A 27,435-nucleotide genomic window follows, 5' to 3' on the forward strand; every position below is an offset into this window, starting at 1 on the left:
AGGAGCAGGCAGAGCCTGTGGCATCATACCCAGCTGGTGGGTGTAGATGAGACAGACCAGTCACTACAGCCCACAGATGTAGAGAGACCAGTCAGCCCCCATGCCAGCATATGTGGACTGGACAGACATCACCTCTGGCCAGCACGTGCAGAAGAGACAGGTCGTAACCCCTGGCTGGCAGGTGCAGAAGGGACAGGTCATAATCCCAGCCAGCAGGTGCAGAAGGGACAGGCATCACCCCCTGGCCTGGCAGGTACAGAAAGGACAGGTCATAATCCCTGGCTGGCAGGTGCAGAAGGGACAGGCATCACCCCCGCCAGCAGGTGAAGAGGTGCCCTTGCAGCAGTTGGATGTGAGGCCAAGAAGCAGAAGCTAAGGGAGGGGGGCTGGGGCATCCCTGGAGCTCAGAAGCCAAGGCCCGTGCCTGCCCCAGGGCTGGTGCTGCACAGGCACTGGGGACCGAGGGCAGCTGATGGGGCCCTGAGCAGGACGTGCCTCTTCCGGACTTGACCACAGAACCCAAGCATGCTAAATGTGCCTTATGGATGCCATCAGGTTGGGGCAATTCCACAGGAAATGGACCATCAGCCCTTCCTTGGCCCTTGGACTCTCCCCCCTTCCCCCACTGTGGGTGAACACTGCCTGTTCCCTGTGCTCTTGGGGGAACGGTCTGGGCTCTGGGGTCACCACTGCTCATGCCAGGCCTAGGTGGAGGCAACTCTGCGGTGTTCTCCCTTAGTGCTCCCTCTGTGCTCCCCCTTGTGCTACCTCGCCTCGTGCTTCCCCTGTTCTTCTCATGCTCTCCCCAGTGCTCCCTTTGTGTTTCCTCTATGCCCCCTTCTATGCTCCCTCCCATGCTCCCCTCCATCCTCTCCTCTTGTGCTCCCTCTTGTGCTCCCCTCCCCTTCTCGCTCCATGTTCCCCGCCCTCCACACGTGGCTCCCTCTTTGCTCTGCAATCTGAGCTGTGAGGGCCCAGGTGCTGCTCAGCTGCCAGGCCCGTGGCCCTCCCATCCTTTTCCTAACCCTCCTCTACTCCTTCCTGGGGGCCCCCACACCAGTGCTGCCAGGGAGGCCTAGACGGCCATGCCCGCTGTCTCACATTCATAGTGGGCCAGAAACACTCACAAAAATTTATACTTCCACCTTCCTGTGCTTCCTTGTTTTAATGAGAATGATGCGCCATCGTTCAAGGTTTAGTAAGCAGCGAAATACGTCTCAGCTGTGGAGGCTCATGTCAATCACCTTTAAGAAGCGAATGAAAGTGTTACATGTGCATGACAGCTAAAGCTTTGTGAGACAGCCAGAGCCTGTTTCCCCCATAAAGACGTTTACACCTGACATGCGTGTGCGAATAGTGCCAGGCAGTTGAGCTCCCTGCTGAGGGTATGAAGGACAAGGGATAATAGAAACAGAGAAAAAGAAAAGGGGAGTCTGTGTGAGAGAGAATAGACTGAGGGCAGAAACCAAATCAGCTGCCTGGTATAAAAATGTGCTTTGAGATAAGATAAATTATGGGATTTCATGTTAGTCTATGATAGCGTACATGAGGGATAAAATCTACTTCGTTATTAACTGATTTCGTTTAGTTTGCCTTAATTAGAAAAACTGTTACAAATCACTATAAACGCAGAATTAACAGGTTGACAAGTGGCAACAAAATAATGAGTCCCATGGTGATAATTATGTAAAATATGTAAAATCAATTTTCTAATCATTGATTTACATAAAATAAAAACGTTAATTTGACTTTGGGTTGCCTGAAGATATTGGCAGCCACCTGAATCTAAATCTTTTCAAACATCTCCAAGATAACTATGCAGATGAGCATGAAGAACAACTTTACGTAGAATTCTTCCCTTGGCAAGCCTGGGAGAGAGAGACACGGTGTGTTTCAATCACCTGCAGATGAAATAATAAACAACATACAACAGCAGATCGATTACCTTTGATCCCAAAGGTAACACAGTGGTGGACACTGAGGAAAGTCCAGGGACATGGACAGGAGGGACATGGAGAAAAGGAGCAGGAGCTGCCGTTAAGCAAAACCCACTTTGTGGTGGTAAAACTGCAGAGAAGCCTCCCAGGGGCTGGCGGCTCCAGGGAAGGGACACATGCATCTCCAGGACCCACGTGGCACGCCCAGAGCTGCTTTGCCTCTGAAGAAAAGGGTAAATCAGAAGGAAGAAGGACCCTTAGGAAGCAGAGGGGTGAAGAAATAAAGAGAAGCAAGAGAGGAAAATGTGGGGTTCTGCAAGACCAAAGAGGAGCAGAAACCAGAGGACACACCACTTCCCCCAGGACAGCAGCGAGAAACAGAATGCTGCTGCACTGACAGAAGAGAGAGCTCTTGAACAAGGAATCCCATCCACTGCCTCTAACGGCCAGCTGCATGGAAGAAATAAGCAAACAAAAGCAGCCCAGCATTATAAAAAGCTATTAGTAGAAGAAAACACAAAATGAGAATCAAGCCATTTCAGGTGATAAAAATGCACTGCCAAAAAACAACCGTGACGGAGAAGGGAACGGAGCACAATACTGCACCTTAAATTAAATATCCTTACCAAGCAGTTGGTTGTACAAGGAAAAGGACGTTTTAGTAGGAAATATAAAAATGACCAAAACCAAGAATGGTTGGATTGAGTGACAATTTGAGACATTCAAGAAAGGCAAGAAAACAACAAAAATTAAAATTAAAATGATTTATGAGAGTTCTCCAGTGAAACAGAATCCCTGGAATGAAGAGTGAGCTCAGGTAATTATGGGGCTGGCAAGTCCACAGTTTGCAGGTTGGGCTGGGGCTGGAGACCCAGGAGGGCCAACACTCCAGCTGGAGTCTGAAGCAGGTGGGCTGCAGAGTTCTCTCGGAGCCAGGGAGTGGGGGTCTTTAGGCCTTCAGGGGTGCAAGGCCTGGTGCAACCCCCATGTTATGGAATCTGCTTTTTTACTTAAAGTCCACCAAAGTAAATTAATCTCAGGCACTGACACCCTCATGGAAACACCCAGAATAATGTTTGACCAAAAACCTGGGCACCCCATAGCCCAGGCAAGTTGACACATAAAATGAACTATCAAAATGAGTTATATTATAAAAAGGATCAGAGTGACATTGATGACACGCAAGAGAGCCAACAAAGAGCCAGCATACGTGTAACTGGAGTCCCGAACAAACCCAGGGCCAGAGCTAGAGAAACCAGAGTTAGATAACTTTTCCAGAAACAAAAGAAGCATTGATGCTACATGTTAGAAGGGCCTACTGAGACCTGCAGGAACTGGCCTGGCATATTTAACTGAGACATAGCCAAATAAAACTATTACACTTTAAAGATAATGAAACACAATCCTAAGGGCCTGAAGATAAAATATCACATTCCTCATCCAGGCCAAAGAACAAAGTAGGCATCTGACTTCTCAAGAGTGACCTGCAGAGTGAGGCCACAGTGGGGCTGCATCCCAGAAACCACCTAATGGAGGTGTGAGCACAGGATCCTATGCCCAGCCAAAATGCCTTTCCAGCATCAAGGCTATAGAAAAATAGTCTTAAGCATGCTAAAAACTCAGGAAATGTACCTATAAGCACTTCTTGAGGGATTTACTCCTGCAAAAATGTCTGGAGCAATCGTAGGCATCACCATGTTTATCTTTTTGGGAGAATACATTGACCTCTAGACCACCTGGTCTCCAACATCTAAAAACAGTCATTTCTTGTCTTCTGCCCAATCTTGTAGTTGTTTACATCAGAACGTTAAGCCTGCCTCAGTTACTTCATCATGGCTGGAAAGATAATCAATGTCTACTGCTTTTTTTAAATTAGAAAAACACAAAACAATGTTTTAGCATCTTCTTGTAAAATAATTGTTTTAGTCAAATTTTAATTGAGCAAATGAATGAATGAACAATCAGGCCCTCCTTTTTTTTTTTTTTTTTTTTTCTTTTTTGTTCGTTTTTGAGATAGAGTCTTGCTCTGTTGCCCAGGCTAGAGTGCAGTGGCATGATCTCGGCTCACTGCAACCTCCACCTCCCCAGGTTCAAGTGATTCTCCTGCCTCAGCCTCCTGTGTAGTTGGGATTACAGACGCCCACCACCGCACCCAGCTAATTTTTGCATTTTTAGTAGAGACGGGGTTTCACCATCTTGGCCAGGATGGTCTCGAACTCCTGACCTCGTGATCAACCCGCGTTGGACTGCCAAAGTTCAGGGATTACAGGCGTGAGCCACCATGCCTGGCCAGGCCCTTCCTTTTATAATAATATATACAACTCATGGGTTTTAAACCTTTCACTTTACTCTAGTCACAGATGGACTCTGAGAGAGAAAATAGCACTCCTGTCCAAATGTCACATGCCTGGCGGTGGAATGCAGCCTGGCCTGTGCATCTGAATGTCAGAGAGTGCACCTTCCTCTCTTCTTTTGCTTTATTTCCAGGGAAAGGGAAAGGAAGACATGCAGGTAATTTATCAACTAAATTACAGGCTGACTGATAATAAAGCTCCCTGCCCCACTAAAAAAGGAAATGATTGTGGGGTTTTAGTGGGTTTTCAATGCTCTTTCTTTTCTCTCCACCATGAAAATCTATCATTAAAATACATTATTTAGTTTTTGCTTTAAAAGTTTAGATAATTCTACCAGTAAAAATGAACCTTCCAAAAACTGCACATAATTTGTCACTGGGTAGAAGTCCACAAATCTACCAACTTCCCACTGATCTTAGTCTTTATTGTATGACTTCGTTGTGCTGCCTACCAGAATTTCTTGCCGCCAATGGGTAACTCAAGCCATACAATGTTAGAATAATAAAGGATGTTAGGCTTTTTCCAAAATCTTCAGTTGTATATTTTCATCACCAAATAAAGTGTAGTATCCAAAGCAAAATTAAAGTAACGTATTCCTTATTTTCTATCTAGAGCCAATACATATGGACTTCATTTATTGGATCATTGAATATGTTTTCTTTAACTATCAAGAAGCAATAACATCACAACTATTAACCTACCTATATAGTTTACATTCTAAATGAAATGTCAGGTTATGTATGTGAATAGAGACATATGAAGATTAATATTCTCCCATTTAGACTTTCAATCATGAATTGGAAAAGCATTTCTACTATGAATCATAGAAATATTTATTGCATGATAATAAAAGATTTGTACCTAAATACAATTTCATCAGAAAAGCAATGTAAAGATATTTTTGACTCAAGTTTTCACCTCAGGCTTAAATAAAATGCATGTATCATGATACTATAAATTTTATATAAATATTTTGATGATGATATTTGGCTTTCAAAGAAAGGTACTTTTGGACACATGAACAAAGTTCAACCAGTAATTTAATATAAAAACAGGAATATTAGTTATTATGTAATTAAGTACCATTATAAAGAATTTTAGTGTATCAAACAAAATATTAAAAGTGCTGCTAGAATCTATTATAAAATTTTCTTTTAAGAATTCAGATGCTTTGGATAATTCTGTTTGTGCATTAAAATTGTTTCTATAATTCTTATTAATGTTCCAACACTAATCTGCTTCAAGAAACACCCCTTTGCTTTCCTTTTTAGTCTCATTGAAGTCCTTGGGTCACTTTACCCCCACCCTTGGGTAGATGGACGATCAGATGTCTTCCTTCTCATGCTGGCTGAGACATCAAACACCAGAGTGGACTTACTTGGCTCCAGTGCTGGTGATGGGCACTTCTGAGTGAGTGGAATCTGGGGTGTATGTATACTAGTGAATTTGCTGGTTCTTAGTGCAGGATCATTTGAAAATTTATTATTCTGCCAAATTGATCAAATCACTTTGAACAATTTATGCATGTACTTCATTACATAATAGTTTCCATTTCTGCACATTCTTACACCTATTAATTTTTGCAACTATAGCCGTAATATAACATCACGTTGTTATTTTTGATTTGTGTTTAACTGAATTCAAGTACTTTTGTACTTGTGTTCAGAAGACTGACTTTAGGTTTTCTTACTTGTAAATTACCTTTTCATGTGTGTTGCCCATGTTTTAATGGGTTGACCTTTTTTATTGATGTTACTATGGACTGAACTGCATCCCTGCCAGATTCATATGTTGAAGCTTGAGCTCCCAGTACCTCACAATGGGACTGTATTTGGAGATAGGGCCTTTAAACAGGTAATTAAGTGAAAATGGGGTCATAAGGGTAGGCCCTGGTCCAATATGGTTAGTGTCCTTATAAGAAGAGGAAATGAGGACACAGACACATACAGGAATGACTGCATGAGGACACAGGAAGAGGCCCCATTTACAAGCCAAGGAGAGCCTCAGGAGGATCCAGGAATGATCAAATTGTCATCTCAGTCTTCTAGCTTCCAGCACTGTGAGAAAATAAGTTTCTGTTTTTCCATTAAAAATTCTGATTATTATTGTTGAAAATGAGCACAATGGCTTTTTTTTTAAAAAAAATGTTGGTATTCTATCTGACCATCTGAGTGAAAGCTCTTATTAGTGCTAGAGTTTTTTTCAGATTTCTTTGAATTTTCTGTATAAAAATATTGTCAATAATACAAAATATATTATCTTTTCCCATACAGTTCTGAATTCTCTTTATTATTTTTTATCTTAATGTGGCTAATAGAAAATAAAGTGCAATGCTTTATAACTGAGGGGACACCTTCCTCCTTGTCTGATTACTAAGCTTAGTAGAATGTTAGCATGATGTTTGTTTCAAAAACTTGGAAGATAACCTTTATCTATTTAGTTTTTCTTTTTTTTTTTCTTTTTATTATTATTATTATTATTATTATTATACTTTAGGCTCTATGGTACATGTGCGCAACGTGCAGGTAAGTTACATATGTATACATGTGCCATGCTGGTGCGCTGCACCCACCAACTCGTCATCTAGCATTAGGTATATCTCCCAATGCTATCCCTTCCCCCTCCCCCCACCCCACAACAGTCCCCGAAGTGTGATGTTCCCCTTCCTGTGACCATGTGTTCTCATTGTTCAATTCCCACCTATGAGTGAGAATATGCGTTTGGTTTTTTGTTCTTGCGATAGTTTACTGAGAATGATGATTTCCAGTTTCATCCATGTCCCTACAAAGGACATGAACTCATCATTTTTTATGGCTGCATAGTATTCCATGGTGTATATGTGCCACATTTTCTTAATCCAGTCTATCATTGTTGGACATTTGGGTTGGTTCCAAGTCTTTGCTATTGTGAATAATGCCGCAGTAAACATACGTGTGCATGTGTCTTTATAGCAGCATGATTTATAGTCCTTTGGGTATATACCCAGTAATGGGATGGCTGGGTCAAATGGAATTTCTAGTTCTAGATCCCTGAGGAATCGCCACACTGACTTCCACAAGGGTTGAACTAGTTTACAGTCCCACCAACAGTGTAAAAGTGTTCCTATTTCTCCACATCCTCTCCAGCACCTGTTGTTTCCTGACTTTTTAATCATTGCCATTCTAACTGGTGTGAGATGGTATCTCATTGTGGTTTTGATTTGCATTTCTCTGATGGCCAGTGATGGTGAGCATTTTTTCATGTGTTTTTTGGCTGCATAAATGTCTTCTTTTGAGAAGTGTCTGTTCATGTCCTTCGCCCACTTTTTGATGGGGTTGTTTGTTTTTTTCTTGTAAATTTGTTGGAGTTCATTGTAGATTCTGGATATTAGCCCTTTGTCAGATGAGCAGGTTGCAAAAATTTTCTCCCATTTTGTAGGTTGCCTGTTCACTCTGATGGTAGTTTCCTTTGCTGTGCAGAAGCTCTTTAGTTTAATTAGATCCCATTTGTCAATTTTGGCTTTTGTTGCCATTGCTTTTGGTGTTTTAGACATGAAGTCCTTGCCCATGCCTATGTCCTGAATGGTAATGCCTAGGTTTTCTTCTAGGGTTTTTATGGTTTTAGGTCTAACATTTAAGTCTTTAATCCATCTTGAATTGATTTTTGTATAAGGTGTAAGGAAGGGATCCAGTTTCAGCTTTCTACATATGGCTAGCCAGTTTTCCCAGCACCATTTATTAAATAGGGAATCCTTTCCCCATTTCTTGTTTTTCTCAGGTTTGTCAAAGATCAGATAGTTGTAGATATGTGGCATTATTTCTGACGGCTCTGTTCTGTTCCATTGATCTATATCTCTGTTTTGGTACCAGTACCATGCTGTTTTGGTTACTGTAGCCTTGTAGTATAGTTTGAAGTCAGGTAGTGTGATGCCTCCAGCTTTGTTCTTTTGGCTTAGGATTGACTTGGCGATGCGGGCTCATTTTTGGTTCCATATGAACTTTAAAGTAGTTTTTTCCAATTCTGTGAAGAAAGTCATTGGTAACTTGATGGGGATGGCATTGAATCTGTAAATTACCTTTGGAAGGATGGCCATTTTCATGATATTGATTCTTCCTACCCATGAGCATGGAATGTTCTTCCATTTGTTTGTATCCTCTTTTATTTCCTTTAGCAGTGGTTTGTAGTTCTCCTTGAAGAGGTCCTTCACATCCCTTGTAAGTTGGATTCCTAGGTATTTTATTCTCTTTGAAGCAATTGTGAATGGGAGTTCACTCATGATTTGGCTCTCTGTTTGTCTGTTATTGATGTATAAGAATGCTTGTGATTTTTGTACATTGATTTTGTATCCTGAGACTTTGCTGAAGTTGCTTATCAGCTCAAGGAGATTTTGGGCTGAGACAATGGGGTTTTCTGGATATACTGTCATGTCATCTGCAAACAGGGACAATTTGACTTCCTCTTTTCCTACTTGAATACCCTTGATTTCCTTCTCCTGCCTAATTGCCCTGGCCAGAACTTCCAACACTATGTTGAATAGAAGTGGTGAGAGAGGGCATCCCTGTCTTGTGCCAGTTTTCAAAGGGAATGCTTCCAGTTTTTGCCCATTCAGTATGATATCGGCTGTGGGTTTGTCATAAATAGCTCTTATTATTTTGAGATACGTCCCATCAATACCTAATTTATTGAGAGTTTTTAGCATGAAGGGTTGTTGAATTTTGTCAAAGGCCTTTTCTGCATCTATTGAGATAATCATGTGGTTTTTGTCTTTGGTTCTGTTTATATGCTGGATTACATTTATTGATTTGCGTATATTGAACCAGCCTTGCATCCCAGGGATGAAGCCCACTTGATCATGGTGGATAAGCTTTTTGATGTGCTGCTGGATTCTGTTTGCCAGTATTTTATTGAGGATTTTTGCATCAATGTTCATCAAGGATATTGGTCTAAAATTCTCTTTTTTTGTTGTGTCTCTGCCAGGCTTTGGTATCAGGATGATGCTGGCCTCATAAAATGAGTTAGGGAGGATTCCTTCTTTTTCTATTGATTGGAATAGCTTCAGAAGGAATGGTACCAGCTCCTCCTTGTACCTCTGGTAGAATGTGGCTGTGAACCCATCTGGTCTTGGACTTTTTTTGGTTGGTAAGCTATTGATTATTGCCACAATTTCAGCTCCTGTTATTGGTCTATTCAGAGATTCAACTTCTTCCTGGTTTAGTCTTGGGAGGGTGTATGTGTTGAGGAATTTATCCATTTCTTCTAGATTTTCTAGTTTATTTGCGTAGAGGTGTTTGTAGTATTCTCTGATGGTAGTTTGTATTTCTGTGGGATCAGTGGTGATATCCCCTTTATCATTTTTTATTGCATCTATTTGATTCTTCTCTCTTTTTTTCTTTATTAATCTTGCTAGCGGTCTATCAATTTTGTTGATCCTTTCAAAAAACCAGCTCCTGGATTCATTTATTTTTTGAAGGGTTTTTTGTGTCTCTATTTCCTTCAGTTCTGCTCTGATTTTAGTTATTTCTTGCCTTCTGCTAGCTTTTGAATGTGTTTGCTCTTGCTTTTCTAGTTCTTTTAATTGTGATGTTAGGGTGTCAATTTTGGATCTTTCCTGCTTTCTCTTGTGGGCATTTAGTGCTATAAATTTCCCTCTACACACTGCTTTGAATGCATCCCAGAGATTCTGGTATGTTGTGTCTTGGTTCTCATTGGTTTCAAAGAACATCTTTATTTCTGCCTTCATTTCGTTATGTACCCAGTAGTCATTCAGGAGCAGGTTGTTCAGTTTCCATGTAGATGAGCGGTTTTGAGTGAGATTCTTAATCCTGAGTTCTAGCTTGATTGCACTGTGATCTGAGAGATAGTTTGTTATAATTTCTGTTCTTTTACATTTATTGAGGAGAGCTTTACTTCCAAGTATATGGTCAATTTTGGAATAGGTGTGGTGTGGTGCTGAAAAAAATGTATATTCTGTTGATTTGGGGTGGAGAATTCTGTAGATGTCTATTAGGTCCGCTTGGTGCAGAGCTGAGTTCAATTCCTAGGTATCCTTGTTGACTTTGTCTCGTTGATCTGTCTAATGTTGACAGTGGGGTGTTAAAGTCTCCCATTATTAATGTGTGGGAGTCTAAGTCTCTTTGTAGGTCACTCAGGACTTGCTTTATGAATCTGGGTGCTCCTGTATTGGGTGCATATATATTTAGGATAGTTAGCTCTTCTTGTTGAATTAATCCCTTTACCATTATGTAATGGCCTTCTTTGTCTCTTTTGATCTTTGTTGGTTTAAAGTCTGTTTTATCAGAGACTAGGATTGCAACCCCTGCCTTTTTTTGTTTTCCATTTGCTTGGTAGATCTTCCTCCATCCTTTTATTTTGAGCCTATGTGTGTCTCTGCACGTGAGATGGGTTTCCTGAATACAGCACAGTGATGGGTCTTGAGTCTTTATCCAATTTGCCCATCTGTGTCTTTTAATTGGAGCATTTAGTCCATTTACATTTAAAGTTAATATTGTTATGTGTGAATTTGATCCTGTCATTATGATGTTAGCTGGTTATTTTGCTCGTTAGTTGATGCAGTCTCTTCCTAGTCTCGATGGTCTTTACATTTCGGTATGATTTTGCAGTGGCTGGTACCGGTTGTGCCTTTCCATGTTTAGCGCTTCCTTCAGGAGCTCTTTTAGGGCAGGCCTGGTGGTGACAAAATCTCTCAGCATTTGCTTGTCTGTAAAGTATTTTATTTCTCCTTCACTTATGAAGCTTAGTTTGGCAGGATATGAAATTCTGGGTTGAAAATTCTTTTCTTTAAGAATGTTGAATATTGGCCCCCACTCTCTTCTGGCTTGTAGGGTTTCTGCCGAGAGATCCGCTGTTAGTCTGATGGGCTTCCCTTTGATGGTAACCCGACCTTTCTCTCTGGCTGCCCTTAACATTTTTTCCTTCATTTCAACTTTGGTGAATCTGACAATTATGTGTCTTGGAGTTGCTCTTCTCGAGGAGTATCTTTGTGGCATTCTCTGTATTTCCTGAATCTGAATGTTGGCCTGCCTTGCTAGATTGGGGAAGTTCTCCTGGATAATATCCTGCAGAGTGTTTTCCAACTTGTTTCCATTCTCCCCGTCACTTTCAGGTACACCAATCAGACGTAGATTTGGTCTTTTCACATAGTCCCACATTTCTTGGAGGCTTTGCTCGTTTCTTTTTATTCTTTTTTCTCTAAACTTCCCTTCTCGCTTCATTTCATTCATTTCGTCTTCCAGGGCTGATACCCTTTCTTCCATTTGATCGCATCGGCTCCTGAGGCTTCTGCATTCTTCACGTAGTTCTCGAGCCTTGGTTTTCAGCTCCATCAGCTCCTTTAAGCACTTCTCTGTATTGGTTATTCTAGTTATACATTCTTCTAAATTTTTTTCAAAGTTTTCAACTTCTTTGGCTTTGGTTTGAATATCCTCCCGTAGCTTGGAGTAATTTGATCATCTGAAGCCTTCTTCTCTCAGCTCGTCGAAGTCATTCTCCGTCCAGCTTTGTTCCGCTGCTGGTGAGGAACTGCGTTCCTTTGGAGGAGGAGAGGTACTCTGCTTTTTAGAGTTTCCAGTTTTTCTGCTCTGTTTTTTCCCCATCTTTGTGGTTTTATCTACTTTTGGTCTTTGATGATGGTGATGTACAGATGGGTTTTTGGTGTGGGTGTCCTTTCTGTTAGTTTTCCTTCTAACAGACAGGACCCTCAGCTGCAGGTCTGTTGGAGTACCTGGCCGGCCGTGTGAGGTGTCAGTCTGCCCCTGCTGGGGGGTGCCTCCCAGTTAGGCTGCTCGGGGGTCAGGGGTCAGGGACCCACTTGAGGAGGCAGTCAGCCCGTTCTCAGATCTCCAGCTGCATGCTGGGAGAACCACTGCTCTCCTCAAAGCTGTCAGACAGGGCCATTTAAGTCTGCAGAGGTTACTGCTGTCTTTTTGTTTGTCTGTGCCCTGCCCCCAGAGGTGGAGCCTACAGAGGCAGGCAGGCCTCCTTGAGCTGTGGTGGGCTCCACCCAGTTCAAGCTTCCAGGCTGCTTTGTTTACCTAAGGAGCCTGGGCAATGGCGGGCGCCCCTCCCCCAGCCTCGCTGCCGACTTGCTGTTTGATCTCAGACTGCTGTGCTAGCAATCAGTGAGACTCCTTGGGCGTAGGACCCTCTGAGCCAGGTGTGGGCTATATTCTCCTGGGGCACCGTTTCCTAAGCCCATCGGAAAAGCACAGTATTCGGGTGGGAGTGGCCCGATTTTCCAGGTGCCGTTTGTCACCCCTGGAAAGGGAACTCCCTGACCCCTTGCGCTTCCCGAGTGAGGCAATGCCTCGCCCCTGCTTCGGCTGGCGCACGGTGCACTCACCCACTGACCTGCGCCCACTCTCTGGCACTCCCTAGTGAGATGAACACGGTACCTCAGATGGAAATGCAGAAATCACCCGTCTTCTGCGTCGCTCGCGCTGGGAGCTGTAGACCGGAGCTGTTCCTATTCGGCCATCTTCCTATTTAGTTTTTCTGAAATGTAATGTTGTTCTCACTTTAAATTTTCTAGTACTATCTATTATATAGGTATGAGTATTGTATATTAAACTGATCTTATGTTACATTAAAAAAATACAGTATTTTCAATAATTTACAGCTTTTATTATCTAAAATGATTATCTCTCAATACAGGTTTTCTAGTTCCTCCATAATGGTTTCTCCAGTATCACATTCTGAATGAAAACATATCTAGTGATTTCCCATTAAATATGATGCTGGCTTTAGGAGAAATATAATTATGTTAAACATATTTGCATATATTACATTACATATGTTTATGTATTTATATTTACTATATATAGTTTTACATATTTATAGATAACTATACATAGTTGTACATATTTATATCTGCATATATCATACATATGAATTGATAATAAATACTTGCTTAACCTACTAAAATATATAAAACATTTACATATATCAAGAAAAAGATATCTATAATACAATGAAATATAAAACATTATTATATTTTAATGTGTTAAAGAAATATCCATCAATTTATATTTTATAGAATGTTTGTATTAGAATGGGAGTTAGATTTTGCCAAAAACATTTTTAATGTCTGTAAATCTGAGACGGGAAACCAGCAGGACTGGTTTTCTGAGCAGCAGTCAGGACTGCAGCATGACCCTGCTGGCCAGAGCAGGATGGGGTGGAAATGGTGCAGTGAAACTGCCAAGCCAGCAGGTGGAGATGGCAGCAGCCTTAACTTCCCTCAGTATTCATTTGCATAAAGACCCCTCCACTGGTGCCATGACAGTTTACAAATGTCATGGCAACAACATGGAAATTACCTCACATGGTTCTGGAAACTCCCTGCTCTTTTTCTAGATATTTTTTCAAAACAGCTGGCTCACAGCTCACAGGTGCAAACTCTGGGTGAGCTGTCCATGGGGTATCCCTGCTCTGCAAGGGGCAGCACCAGTTCAGTAAAAGTTGCTTTCTGTCACCACCAGCTCACCCTTGAATTCTTTCCTGGGTGAAGCAAGAACTCTCCTGGGATAATTCCCAATTCTAGGGCTCGCCTAATGTATTAGTCCATTCTCGCATTGCTATAAAGAAATACCAGAGACTGGGTAATTTATAAAGAGAAGAGGTCTAACTGGCTCATAGCTTTGCAGGCTGTACAGGAAGCATGGCAGCATCTGCTTCTGGGGAGGCCTCAAGGAGCTTTGACTCATGGCAGAAGGTGACATGGGAAGAGGTATCTTACATGGCAGGAGCAGGACCAAGAGACGGGGGAGGTGCCACACACTTTTAAACAACCAGACCTCACAATAACTTACTATCATGAGAGCATCACCAAGAGGATAGTGCCAAACCATTCATGAAGGATTTACCCTCATGATCCGATCACCTCCCACCAGACTCCACCTCCAACCCTGAGGATTACAATTTATGTGAGATTTGGGTGGGGACACAGATCCAAACCATATATTCCACCTCTGGTCCCTCCCCAGTGTAATGTCCCTCTCACATTGGAAAATCCAATCATGCCCTCACAACAGTCCTCCTAATTAACTCAAAATTCAAACTTGAAAGTCACACCTGAGACAAGGCAAGTTCCTTCTGTCTACGAGCCTATAAAATAAAAAACAAGTTAGTTACTTCCAAGATACACTGGAGGTATAGGCATTGGGTGAATACTTCCATCCCAAAAGGGAGAAATTGACAAAAAGAAAGGTGCTACAGGCTCCATACAAGTCCAAAATCAAGCAGGGCCGTCATTAAATTTTAAAGCTCTAAAATAATCTCCTTTGACTCCATGTTTCACATCAAGAGGATTCTTGTGCAAGAGGTGGGCTTGGGCAGCTCCAGCCCTGTGACTTTGCAGGGGTCAGCCCCATAGCTACTCTCACTGGCTGATGTTGAATACTTGTGGCTTTTCCAGGTGCAGGGTGCCAGCTGCTGGTGGCTCTACCATTCTGGGGTCTGGAGGATGGTTGCCTTCTGGAGGATGGGCAGTGCCCCATTGGTGACTCTGTGTGGGGGCTTAAACTCCATATTCCCCTCTACACAGCCCTAGTAGGGGTTCTCCATGAAGGCTCTGCCCCTGTAGCAGATTTCTGCCTGGATGTCCAGGCTTTTCCATATATCCTCTGAAGTCTAGGTGGAGGCTTCCAAGTGTCAATTCTTTCACTCTGTGTACCTGCAAGCTTAACACCATGGGAAAGGCATCACAGCTTATAGGGTGGAAGCCATCACCCTCTGAAGCAGTGGCCCAAGCTGTACATTGGCCTACTTGAGCCGTAGCTGGAGCTGGAGCGGCTGGGATGCGGGGAGCAGTGTCCCCAGACTGTGCAGGGTTGGGCAGGGCCTTGGCCTGGCCCATGAAACCATTCTTCCCTCCTAGGCCTCTGCACTGTAATAGGACGGGCTGCCACAGAGGTTGCTGAAATGTCTCCAAGGCCCTTTCCCCATTGTCTTGTCTATCAGCATTTTCCTTCGTTTTAGTGATTGAAATTTCTGCAGCTTGCTTGAATTCCTCCCCTGAAAATGGGCTTTTCTTTTCTACTACATAGGCAGGCTGCAAATTTTCCAAACTTGTATGCTCTGCTTCCCTTTTAAATATAAGTTCCAGTTTCAGGTCATTTCTTTGCTCACACATACAAGCTAAGGTATTAGAAGCAGCCAGGTCACATTGTGAATGTTTTGCTGTTTAGAAATTTATTCTGCCAGATACCCTAAATCATCACTCTCAAGTTCAAAGTTTCATAGATTCCCTAGATCAGGGGCACAATGCCTACAAGTCCTTTGCGAAAGCATAACAAAAGTGACTTTGACTTCAGTTCCCAATAAATTCCTCATTTCCATCTGACGGCTCCTCTGCCTGGACTTTATTGTCCATATTATTATCAGAATTTTGGCCACAACAATTTAACAAGTCTCTAGGAAGCACCAAACGTTCCCTCATCTTTATGTCTTCTTCTGAGCCCTCCACACTCTTCCAACCTCTGCCTGTTACCCAGTTCCAAAGCCACTTCTCCATTTTCAGGTATCTTTATACAATGCCCCACACCTTAGTGCCAATTTTCTGTATTGGTCCGTTCTCACATTGCAATAAAGAAATACCCGAGATTGGGTAATTTATAAAGAAAAGTTTAATTGCCTTACTGTTCCACAGGCTGTATAAGAAGCATGTCAGCGTCTGGTTCTGAGGAGGCCTCAGGGAGCTTTTACTCATGGCAGAAGGCAAAGTGAAAGTAGGTGTCTTCCATGGCAGGAGCAGGACTCAGAGAGAGAGGAGATGCCACACACTTTCAAACAACCGGACCTGGTAAGAACTCCCTCACTTTCATCATGAGAGCATCATCACCAAGGGAATGGTGCCAAGCCATTCATGAAGGATCCACCCCCACAATCCAATCACCTCCCACCAGGCTCCACCTTCAACACTGACGATCACAATTCAACGTGAGATTTGGGTGGGGACACAGATCCAAACCATATTACCTGCCCTGCATCAAATCTAATGCTATTAATTTTTCTCTTTAGAGGGATTGCTATGTCATGTTGCTGACTTCCTTCATATTGGACTGACCCTGAGTTCATGAAATAGACCCCAGGTAGCCACTCTTTGCTAAATAGTTAATATTTTTGCATCAACATTTATCACTGATAATTTATGTTTTTTTCTTAGTACCATATTAGGTTTAAGTACAAATGATATTCTTGATTTATAACTAGAATTTGGAGTTTTCTTTCACTTTCTGTTATTTAAGGTAATTTGTGTAATATTTAGAATATCCTATGTTTAATATGTGTTAAAATTATTTCATATATTCTTATGAGGAGGTGATTTTTTGGTGATGTAATTCTCTATTTCTTCTATTAAGATTAATTGATTTAAACTTTATATTCAATCTGAAGCTAACTTTATAAACTGTATTTCCTCCATTTCACCTATGTTTTCAAATTTATTTTTATAGGATTGATAAATTATAGTAACTTCTGACTTTTAAAAGTTTTCTGTTTCATTGTTATTTTGCTCTTTCAATTTCTTTATTGTATGTATTTAAGGTACACAACATGGTGCTTTGATACACATGAACATAGTGATATGATGTGATTACTACAGCCAAGCAAGCTAACATGTCTGTCATCTCAAATAGTTATCCTTTTTTTCTGTTAGGTGCATCTAAAATCTACTCTCTTAGCAAATTTCCAGTATACAATACAATATTATTAACTATAGTCCTCAAGCTGCCTGTTCCATCTTTAGCTTTATTCATCCTGCACGACTGCAACTTCCTACCCTTTCACCAACTTCTCCCATCCCCCTTCCCTGCCTCTGGAAACCACCGCTCTGCTCTCTGCTTCTGTGCATCCAAGTTAAAAACATTAAGATTCCATCTATAAGAGAGATCTTGTCTTGTATATTTGTCATATTTATTTTTTTTGCTTGGTTAAATTATCTAGTTGTCTACTTTGGTAAGTTTTTCAAAGAACCAGGATTTATGTTACTGATTATATCTACCATTTTATTATTCTCTATCTTTTGGTTGCAAATATTTATGTATGTTTTTTGTTTCCTGTACTTCCTATTTGTTGACTTCATTGCTCTCTTTAGCCATTTCAATTGGTAATAAAATTTATTCTCATGCTTTTGTTTTTATTGATCTGAGTGTTGAGGGATCTGATTTCTCTTCTGATCCTGCCAAGATTTGAAATGCCTAGTAGTGTTTTAACTTTTCATTTTGAAATTACTTTACACTTCTCAGAAAAATTGCAAAAATAATACAGATTGTTTTTATAACACTCTTCATGAGCTTCCTCTAATCCTAACCTCTTGCATGAACTTGGAACTTTTTTTTTTTTTGAGATGGAGTCTCACTGTGTCGCCCAGGCTGGAGTGCAGTGGCATGACCTCGGCTCACTGCTACCTCCCCCTCCTGGGTTCAAGTGATTCTCCTGCCTTAGCCTCTCAAGTAGCTGGGACTACAGGCATGCACCACCATACATGGCTAATTTTTGTATTTTTAGTAGGGACAGGGTTTCACCATGCTGACCAGGCTAGTCTCGAACTCCTGACCTTGTGATCTCCCCGCCTCGGCCTCCCAAGGTGCTGGGGTTACAGGCGTGAGCCACTGCGCCTGGCTGGGACATTTTATAAAGCTGTGATGTTAGCATTGGTGCAACACTGTTAGTTACAGACTTAATCTGGGTTTCCCTGGTTTTCTCATGGACATCCTTTACCTCTCAGCATCTCATCTGTGGTATCACCCTGCACTTAGCCATCTCATTCCCCCACTTCCCTTTGACTGCAGTGGGTTCTCCAGTCATAAACACAAATTCTACACGTGGGTTTGTGACCTTCATACACTGAAAGAGAACTGGTCAATAAGCTTGCTGGGTGACCCTGCATCAGGGTTTGTCTGATGTTTCTTCATGATTAGTTTGAGGCTACAGTAATTATCCTTTAAGGAATAGCATAGAGAAAATATGTCTTCTCAGTGGGCCCTGTCTGGAGTGCACTGGGCTGGTGCCTCTTCTCCCTGGAATGTCAGCCTAAACTGATTTGGTTAAGGGGCATGTCTGACTGGTTTCTCCAGCACAAGGTAACCATTTCTCCCTTTGTCATTAATAAATGTCTTGAGGAAGAGCGAACCTAGAGCACCAGAGAAGGACAAGTTCTGCAGCAGCCTCGGGTTGGAGGAGCTGAGGGAGAAGGACAAGTCCTGCAGCAGCCTGGGATGGGAAGAGCCGAGGGGTGGAGAAGGACAAGTCCTGCAGCAGCCTCGGGTGGGAGGAGCTGGCAGAGAAGAACAAGTCCTGCAGCAGCCTCGGGTGGGAGGAGCCAAGGGGTGGAGAAGGTGCATTTGCACAACCTTGGAGGAGATTGTGTCCTGCTGTTTGCTGGCCACACCAGGTGGAGTCTGTAGCCTATGGCCAGGGACGTGGCCCATCACCCTCAAGGGCATGGGCACCCTGGAATCCTCCCAGCACCTCGCCCTGTGCTTCTCCTCTACCCAGCTGTCCGTCTATACTCTTTGTCAGATTATAAATACACGGGTTCTTTGAAGTGATCTAGCAAATTAATTGACTGCAAGGAGGGGGCCATGGGAACCCCAATGTATGGCTGGTTAGTCCAAGACACAGGTCAAAACCTGGGGCTGGTGACTGGTGTCTGAAGTAGGGGCCGTCATGGGAACTGAGCGTCAGTCTGTGGGTGCAGATGCTGTCTGCAGGTGGCCGTCGTGGGAACTGAGCCTCAGTCTGTGGGCTCTGATGCTGTCTCCAGGTGGCCGTGGTGGGAACTGAGCCTCAGTCTGTGGGCTCTGATGCTGTCTCCGGGTGGCCGTCGTGGGAACTGAGCCTCAGTCTGTGGGCTCTGATGCTGTCTCCTGGTGGCCGTCGTGGGAACTGAGCCTCAGTCTGTGGGCTCTGATGCTGTCTCCTGGTGGCCATCGTGGGAACGGAGCCTCAGTCTGTGTGCTCTGATGCTGTCTCCAGGTGGCCGTGGTGGGAACTGAGCCTCAGTCTGTGGGCTCTGATGCTGTCTCCTGGTGGCCATCGTGGGAACGGAGCCTCAGTCTGTGTGCTCTGATGCTGTCTCCAGGTGGCCGTGGTGGGAACTGAGCCTCAGTCTGTGGGCTCTGATGCTGTCTCCTGGTGGCCATCGTGGGAACGGAGCCTCAGTCTGTGAGCTCTGATGCTGTCTCCAGGTGGCCGTGGTGGGAACTGAGCCTCAGTCTGTGGGCTCTGATGCTGTCTCTGGGTGGCCGTCATGGGAACTGAGCCTCAGTCTGTGGGCTCTGATGCTGTCTCTGGGTGGCCGTCGTGGGAACTGAGCCTCAGTCTGTGGGCTCTGATGCTGTCTCCTGGTGGCCGTCATGGGAACTGAGCCTCAGTCTGTGGGCTCTGATGCTGGCTCCGGGTGGCCATCGTGGGAACTGAGCCTCAGTCTGTGGGCTCTGATGCTGTCTTCAGGTGAGCGGTGTTGTGAACGAACTGAACTGGAGGACACCTGCCTGGTGCCTGTTGGACAATTTGCTCCCGAATTGGTGGTTGGAGGGAAGAAACCCTCACACATGTAGGCCATGGAAGTGTACTATGTTGTGAGAATATTGTCGGAGAAACCGAATATGTTCTGTATCACCATTTGAACTATTCTAATCTAACAATATTTGCCATCTTCAACACTGATATTATTTTCTGTCATTTTCCTTCTGATCTGTTTGCTTTTATCCATTTCATTTATGCCATTTCATCTTTAGCTTTTTAAGTCAGCTTTCTCTGTTATTATTTTATCTCTTCTTTGAAACGTCACCTTTATTTAATATTAGCGGGAGCACAAAAAGCATTGTTGGCTAACATTCATTTCTATCACTACAGTAAAAAGTCTCAGAATTAGCAAAATAATGGGATGTGGCTCTTTGACATCAAGCCATGTGAATTTTTCTAAATTTAAATCTGGGTAATTTATTTTCCATCATGTGGTTGTAAGTTAGACCAATACTATCTGAATTTACTCACAGCAGCAAGAAAACATGTTTTATCCTTGATCATGTGTCAATGGTTCATTCCTGTTTAAGCTATGCACAGCATTCAGTGTGCTAATATCACTATTGCTAAGAATGTGTTGTTTGAATATTTAACTGATGTTTGCTTTTGGTTCATTCCTGTGTTGTTTGAATATTTAACTGATGTTTGCTTTTGGTTCATTCCTTGTCATTATAGCTATATTTGGAGTGATTACTTTGTGTAAGACAGGATTTTAAGTGTTTATAAATTGATTAATTTAATCCTGATGTCAACTCTATGAGATAGATTTAGTATCTATGTTTTGGGATGAGAAAGCAAACATTGAAAGGCTAGGTAATTTGCCAACATTAACTCAGCTAACTGTAAGAGATAAGATTTGTACATAGGTATTTTGAGACGAAAGCCTGTCAGTCTACCTCATACATTTTAAGATGGATTTATTTGCAAGATACAGTTAGAAAATGTAAAATAAAAAAATTAGGGTAAACAAATATGGCAAAAAAGAAATAAAAGTGACCATAAATATTTTATTGACAAGTGTTTTTAAAAAAATGTTTCTTGGAATTAATAATAAAGTGAAATTTCACTATTCAAAGTGTAATAGAAATGAGTATATTGTTTTATAGTAACTATTCAATTCACAAAAGTATACACAACTGGCTCATTAATCTATATGCCTGTACAATGCCAGAATTCTTTTACATAAAAATAAAGTACTAAATAAAAATGAAATCAGTGTCTTTCTTTACAAGTAGAGATAATACAAACCTTTAAAAATACTATTTGGTATGTTTTCTGATACAAACTGCTGTTTTCAGGAACTCAGTGTTGTAAAGTTTGAGCAATCTCATGAATAATTTTTGTGTATTGTTTACCATGTGCTAAACCTTTTATGTGGATTTTCCATCAGTTTTCAATTAAAAAAATCAAAGCTTGGACATTCTGAGTCAGAGCGCCAAGGTCACACAGCCGTGAGTTATGGAATGGGCATTGAACTCAGGCTGACTCAGTGCTTGTGCCCTGGGGCCAGCCCTGCTTTCCACGCGTGGTCAGTTCCAGAAAAATCCAAGGCAGGGCCGTCAACAGCCGTTCTATGGAGGGGCTGCTTTGGATGAGTGATGATGATTCTTGAGATGGGCTCCTAAGACCTAGCCACAGACACACTGGACCAGGGTCTTTCAGGGTAAATCCAGGCATTTCTCCCAGGAGGAGACAATGTTTATGTGCAAGCTTAGAATGGTGGTACTACTGAGAATAGTAATTTTTTCACTTCTTGATGTTCTCTTAAGGACTTTAAATAAACACAAATAATTCTAGAGAAGAACAGGAAGGCAAAAAGGCTCATTCATGTTTGACTGCTGTGGAAAGAACAATGGCCAGAGAATCAGGACAGGGTCAGATCTGATGGTGGAGCTCCCCACAGTGGGCTACAGTGTGAGCTCCAGTCCTGGGGCAGATGAGCCAGAGAATCAGAAAAGGGTCAGATCTGAGGCTGGAGCTCCCCACAGAGGGCTGCAGTGTGAGCTCCAGTCCTGGGGCAGATGGGCCAAAGAATCAGAAAAGGGTCAGATCTGAGGGTGGAGCTCCCCGCAGAGGGCTGCAGTGTGAGCTCCAGTCCTGGGGCGGATGCATCCGCGATGCCCTCCACACTGGTGCTTTGAGGAGGAATTACCTGGAGCTGAGGGAAGCTGAGCCTCTAGGCCCAGGGACGGGAAGCTTCTGAGAGGAATGGCTGTGTTTTGGGTAGTGCTTAGGCTATTAATGTAAGTGCTTATTACGTTAGAAAGTATTATTTCAGTAAAAGATGTATATGCATGTGCTATCACACCAGTGAGAATCTGAGAAGATATGATGCAAATAGAAAATGAGTTTTACTACAAAATAGCAGGTGAAGAGAGCTGATAAAATTAAAGGCAAACCTTAACTTCGGGTCTGCCAGCAGACACTGGGAACGCTGGATGGCTCATGCACTTTTGTTTCACACAGCCTGTACTTCCCCTCACGCAGAACAGCCCAGTTTATCTGTAGAGAGAAACATTCTCTTAAAATAGAGATATTTTTGTAATAAGTTGAAACACAAAATTAAAATAACATTAAGATCTATAATTAACAAAGATGCCATCAGCTGATTATCCATAAAGACATTGTCTCTACTTGTAGCCTGTAAACGAGAAGGTCAGAATCTTTTCATGAATTAAACTTCAAGAAAGGAATCTGACATTGCGAGTAGATATTTTGGAATTGTTCATATCACCCAGAAGTTTACCACTTTCATTTGCTACTGAGAAATTAGCCTGTCAGGTATGATTCCTGAGGAAACAGAGAACAATTTCACTTCCTTCCATTGAGCGCTCCTTCCAGCAAGCAGGGTGTGGGAAGTATTCAGAGGCAGTGTTTCTGAGTTTCCTACAAGCTGGGGTTGTGTTTCAAGCCATGAAGCTTTTCATATACATCTTCTCAAATATTTCTTACCCTCTAAACGGCTGAGCTGTTCTTTGAACTGGCATAATTAGCATATAAAGGGCGCATTTTCGTTTGGAGACACTTGATGCATTTCAGATTTGATGTCTCCTGGAAATGACCTTGTGTCTGAAGTGCCTCAGAGTCTCTGCTGGAGACAGCTCTGTTCTCAAGCGTAAGGCCAGGCATTATTCAGATGCAGAGTGGACCCTCACGCCAGCCCTGGCTTGAAAGATTCATGAGCGTGTCTTTAAATCCAGGTCACCAGGAGCACTGGCATGGAAGAACATGGTGCTGTGTCCCAGCACTTCACTTGTTTTGCTGCACTGGTTGGCCAAACCCCAAATAAAATTACCTTAAAACAATGGGATGGAATGGTTCTCCTCTCAGCATTCAATCACAGACGCTCACTTTCACCTTCATCACCCAGCGGGAACTGCAGCGTCGCAGACCCTTGTGGATATGAGCGCCCCTGGAGGTTCAGGCCCTCGCCTGCCGGCTGTGACCTTGCCCCGCTCCCCCCACCCCCCCCCCCGTCATCCCTGGGGCTCCAGGGGGTGTGGACACTAACAACTTGCACCTGACTCTGGGGTTGCTGTGAGGTTTAAAGGAGTTCATGTATGAAAAGGGCTTAGACTCGTGCCTGCCTCAAGGCTGTAGCCCTGAGTGGACACTCCCATGTTTAAGTAGCTGTGGGACCTCCCAGAAGTGCCTTAACCCTGAACCTCCACATCCACTCCATGTAGAGCATTGGACACCAAGGTCCTTCCCAGCTACAAAAACAGAAGAGCAGCACAAACAATAAGACCATGGGCTCCATGTTTACAAAAATCTGAGGTTCATTTTTCCTCTTTTTTTTTTTTCCCAGTTCAGGCTGTTTCCAATCACAGGTGACTCACCGCCCTGCCAGGCAGGCACACAGCTGAGGCTGGCCGGCTTTCAAATCCAATGGGGAGGGTGCTGACGTGGATGAGGTGTCTTTGGCTGTACTCCCCCAGCCCTCACTGAGCAGTGATACTGGTAACTCTGGAGGCCATGGATTCATGGTGGGCTCTGGGGCATGGCCTCCCGGCGTCTTGTGCGCTTGGATTCCATGAGCCTCAGTGCTTCTTTCCAAGTAAGGAATCCCCTAGGTCAGGGCTGGGCAGTGGCGGCTCCTGGTGTTTGTAAACATCGGGGGTAGATCACAGCTGCACATATCAGGCCTCTTAACTGCTGCACAAGCCACTTTGGTTGTTAACATCTGTGTTTCACACTTGTTCCACCATGAGCCCTTGTCATGATTTCAGATACAGGCCTGGGCCAAGGCACATCACAAGCCTGTCTAGTGCGTGGGGCTCCCTTGAGATAAACAGAACAAAACAAGAACAGAAGCAACAGCAAAGACTTGTATCGTGGAATTTATACACATGGAATTATTCTCAATATCATGACTGAGTTTCTCTTGGATCACAGAGAGGGCAGTTGGGGTCTCCTCGGATCCAATGTAGCCTTGGCCTCACCATGTACTTATGTAAATGGACGTGGTACAACGCTTTAGAGTGTGCTAGAATACAGTGGAGACAGCTTTAAAATATTCCATGATGAAGGGTCCTGTCGTAGTAAACACTTAATCCTGAAATACAGCGACATTCCTGAGCACACATTGGATTAACATCACTTAGCATTGCCGAGTGCACGGTGGGGAGGCATCAAGGGATCTGGCCTCAGAGTCCGCACCTGCTGCTCACTAGGTGGGTGGCCTTGCTTGTTTTTGAGTTCTGTTTCCTTCTGTGAAAGGGAGGACAGCAGGACACTTGATCTCCGACCTCCCACCTAGAACTCCGAGAAATAAATTCTTGTTTGAGCCGCCCTGTCTGTGTTCCTCTGTCAGGGCAGCCCCGCAGGATGAAGACGATTTGCCCACGTTCATCTCATCTTAGGGATGTGGCAGGATCAAATGTCTGCAGCCCACTCAGCCATGCAGGTCCAGGTGACAGCTTATCCTCCAACGTTTTCTGTCTCTTCGGTGCTGAATCTGGCTGGGTCAAGACAAGGAAGAGGGTGGCTCTGCGCCCTGTTGAGGGGAGTGGGTGTGAAGGGTCTGCAGGGTGCTCGTGGGAGAGGCAGACCCTGACTCTCCACTCTAGCCCCTTCCTCAGCATCGATGACTGTCACTCAGAAAACTCAACGAGAGTAAGTTCTGACTGTATTTTTGATAACATGCTGAAACAGACTTCACATTATAAATCACTTTCAGGATTTAATATTTCTTTATTTTACTAGAAGAGGTTGATCTTTATTAAATATACATTTCACGCTGGTTTTTGAAGAGTTGAAAATATTAAATATGAGAATCCTTTTGCAATAGAGTCATTTATTTTCAGGAAAAGGCAATATGGCTTTGCAGCAGAAACATACTGATGAGTATCCGGGGTTCAGGGCCCCCACTGTGTATTTAATCACTCTGCAGAGGCCAAGAGGGAAGTTATTTTGGTCCGTTTAATTGTTGGCTTCACCAAGGACAGTTATGCCCTGAGCAGGTTCTCTGCTACTGACAGTGCTAATTTACTGCCTGAGTTGGCATTGAAATTATTTAAGACCAACAGGTGTTACAAAGATAATTCCTCACTAGGTGAGCTGTGTGTGTGGCCCCACCCTGGCCAAGGGAAAGTTGGTCTCAGCAGAATCCAGACTTTGATGGGACGAGAGCTTCTTCCATGCAGAGCGGTGGCAAGGGTGTGGCATGTGCGCTGGCACGGGGAAGGCATTCCCCCCCTGGTGGAGCGGATTCCTCAACACGGACCTGCAGCCTCCCTCTGTGGTTTGTAAAATGAGACCCAGAAAGCCACTGCCTCTGGAAGGGCCTCCTGCCATCCGGAGACCCTTGGCTCCTGACGACGGGGTTTCCATGCAGGCATCAGAGAAAGGGGAAGGCCGAGTGTTCTGTCACTGTGTTTCCATCAAAAGTAGGTTCTCTCTCACTTCAAAGAAACATGAAGCCAGCATAAAATATGGCCTTCAGAAAACCAAGGCCATTCACTGGGCTAGACGTGGATGGACGGGAAGCTCTGACGGACTCGGCCTCCTCGTTCTCTCGTCGAGCGCTCTGTTCCAGCTCAGGGAGCATTGGTTTAGGGAATTCAGGAATGTAGGAATTCCTGTCGTGTGTGCATTCATGCGCACATGGAAGCAATCATGTTGGAGGAATAGTCCCTGCGGGGAGGGGCCACAAAAGCTGTATCTTTGAGAATTCATGAGCGCTGGCCTCTGTCCACATTAGTCCCAGGCCAGCTCTTGTGCTTGCAGGAATCTGTCATGGGAGGACCTACCTCTGTGTGGAGATTCGTGCTACCAACAGCATCTGCCGCATTGAGAGCACTGAATAAGGGCCCGGAATGGTTTGAATTTACTTCCCTGTGGGATGAGATGTGTCACCACTGTTCATTTCTGGTCTTGGGTCAGATGTCGGCCAGAACAAAGCCATCCAGGACTGTAACCAGGAGGATGGGGTCCCAGGGCCTCCACAGGCTCTGCAGAGCCCCCAGTCCTGCTCCCACTCTGCATCCTGGAGGGCGACCCTGGCCGGCTGGGCCCCAGCAGATCTGAGAACTGGCCTGAGTCTGGGGCTCCTTCAGGCTCAGCCATGCCCATCTCCGCACCAGCAGTGGTGTTGGTGCCTCCCCGGCTGCAGCCTTGTGGGGGCCTCTTCCTCTTCAGCTCGCCCATGTACCCCCAGGCCTCCCTAATCCCCCATATCCTTCTGGTTTCCACACAGGTCCCCCTCAGCTTTGGCCAGGAACTCCCCCACCCCCAGTCCACTCCCCCAAGCCCCCCAGTTCCCCTCCAAGCCCCCAGTCCTCTTCAGTCTTCCTCCGAGCCCCCCAGTCCTCCTCAGTCTTCCCCTGAGCCCTCCACTCCTCCACAGTCTTCCCCTGTGCCCCCTGGTTCCCCCCTTGAGCCCCCCAGTCCCCCTAGTCTTCCCCTGAGCACCCCAGTCTGCCTCAGAGCCCCCCAGTCTTTCTCAGTCTTCCCCTGAGCCCCCCAGTCCTCCCCACCCTTGTTTCCCTGGGCTCTGGCGGCTCCAGCACTGGGGACCCTGCCCTATGCTAACCTTGCCTGTTTCCGTGCATGGAAAACCCTCGAGGTGCGTCCGATGGTACCTGGCAGGGCTGACCATGGGCCTGGCGTTCCGAGGCTCCATGTCCTGGGGCTGCACCACCCTGCATCTGCTTCCTGACTCCTGAAGAGGGGTCCGGTGCTCACAGGGGAAGGCGTGGTGAGGGCTCAGACACTCCTAGCTCGCCATAGAGGTCAGGTGCAGTGAGACACTAAGATCTCTTCATTTTCTTTCTCCAGGAAGATTTCTAATGTTCCTAGCACTTGAAAAAACAGGAAAAAAAGCCAAACTGTTTTTCTTCTGCTACACACTTAACACGTTCCACACTTCAGTCCTGACACCAGATGTGGGGGCTTCTCCCAAGCTGACCAGCTCTCCCTCACCAGCTGAGAGTCCCATAATTCCATTTACTTCTGCTGCTACCTACCTTGCGACCGTGTCAGGTCTCATGGGTTAACAGCTCCGTCCCATGAGGCTGCCCCACTTCAGGTGCCAGGAAAAGTCCAGGCCTGTCATCCATGGGAGGTCCCTGTGACCCCTCCTTGGGTTCAATCATGTGCTGGAATGGCTCACAGAACTC

At 44.2% G+C, this 27,435-nt stretch overlaps 1 long non-coding RNA gene across 3 annotated transcripts; it reads left to right on the top strand.

Annotated features, from left to right (window-relative positions):
- Nucleotides 1-297: 297 nt before the first annotated feature.
- Nucleotides 298-21,014, top strand: LOC129057791 (uncharacterized). 3 transcript variants are annotated; one of them, XR_008522574.2, is made up of 5 exons: nt 298-2,754; nt 5,563-5,701; nt 15,936-16,088; nt 16,307-16,377; nt 19,477-20,793. It is a non-coding gene; the product is annotated as an uncharacterized LOC129057791 (long non-coding RNA). The 3 variants fall into 3 exon arrangements; XR_010136413.1 differs by having other exon boundaries at nt 321-555; XR_008522573.2 differs by lacking the exons at nt 298-2,754; nt 5,563-5,701 and adding an exon at nt 6,212-6,350 and having other exon boundaries at nt 19,477-21,014.
- Nucleotides 21,015-27,435: the final 6,421 nt, after the last annotated feature.

Source organism: Pongo abelii, chromosome 12 (assembly GCF_028885655.2).
Source record: "Pongo abelii isolate AG06213 chromosome 12, NHGRI_mPonAbe1-v2.0_pri, whole genome shotgun sequence".
NCBI lineage: Eukaryota > Metazoa > Chordata > Mammalia > Primates > Hominidae > Pongo > Pongo abelii.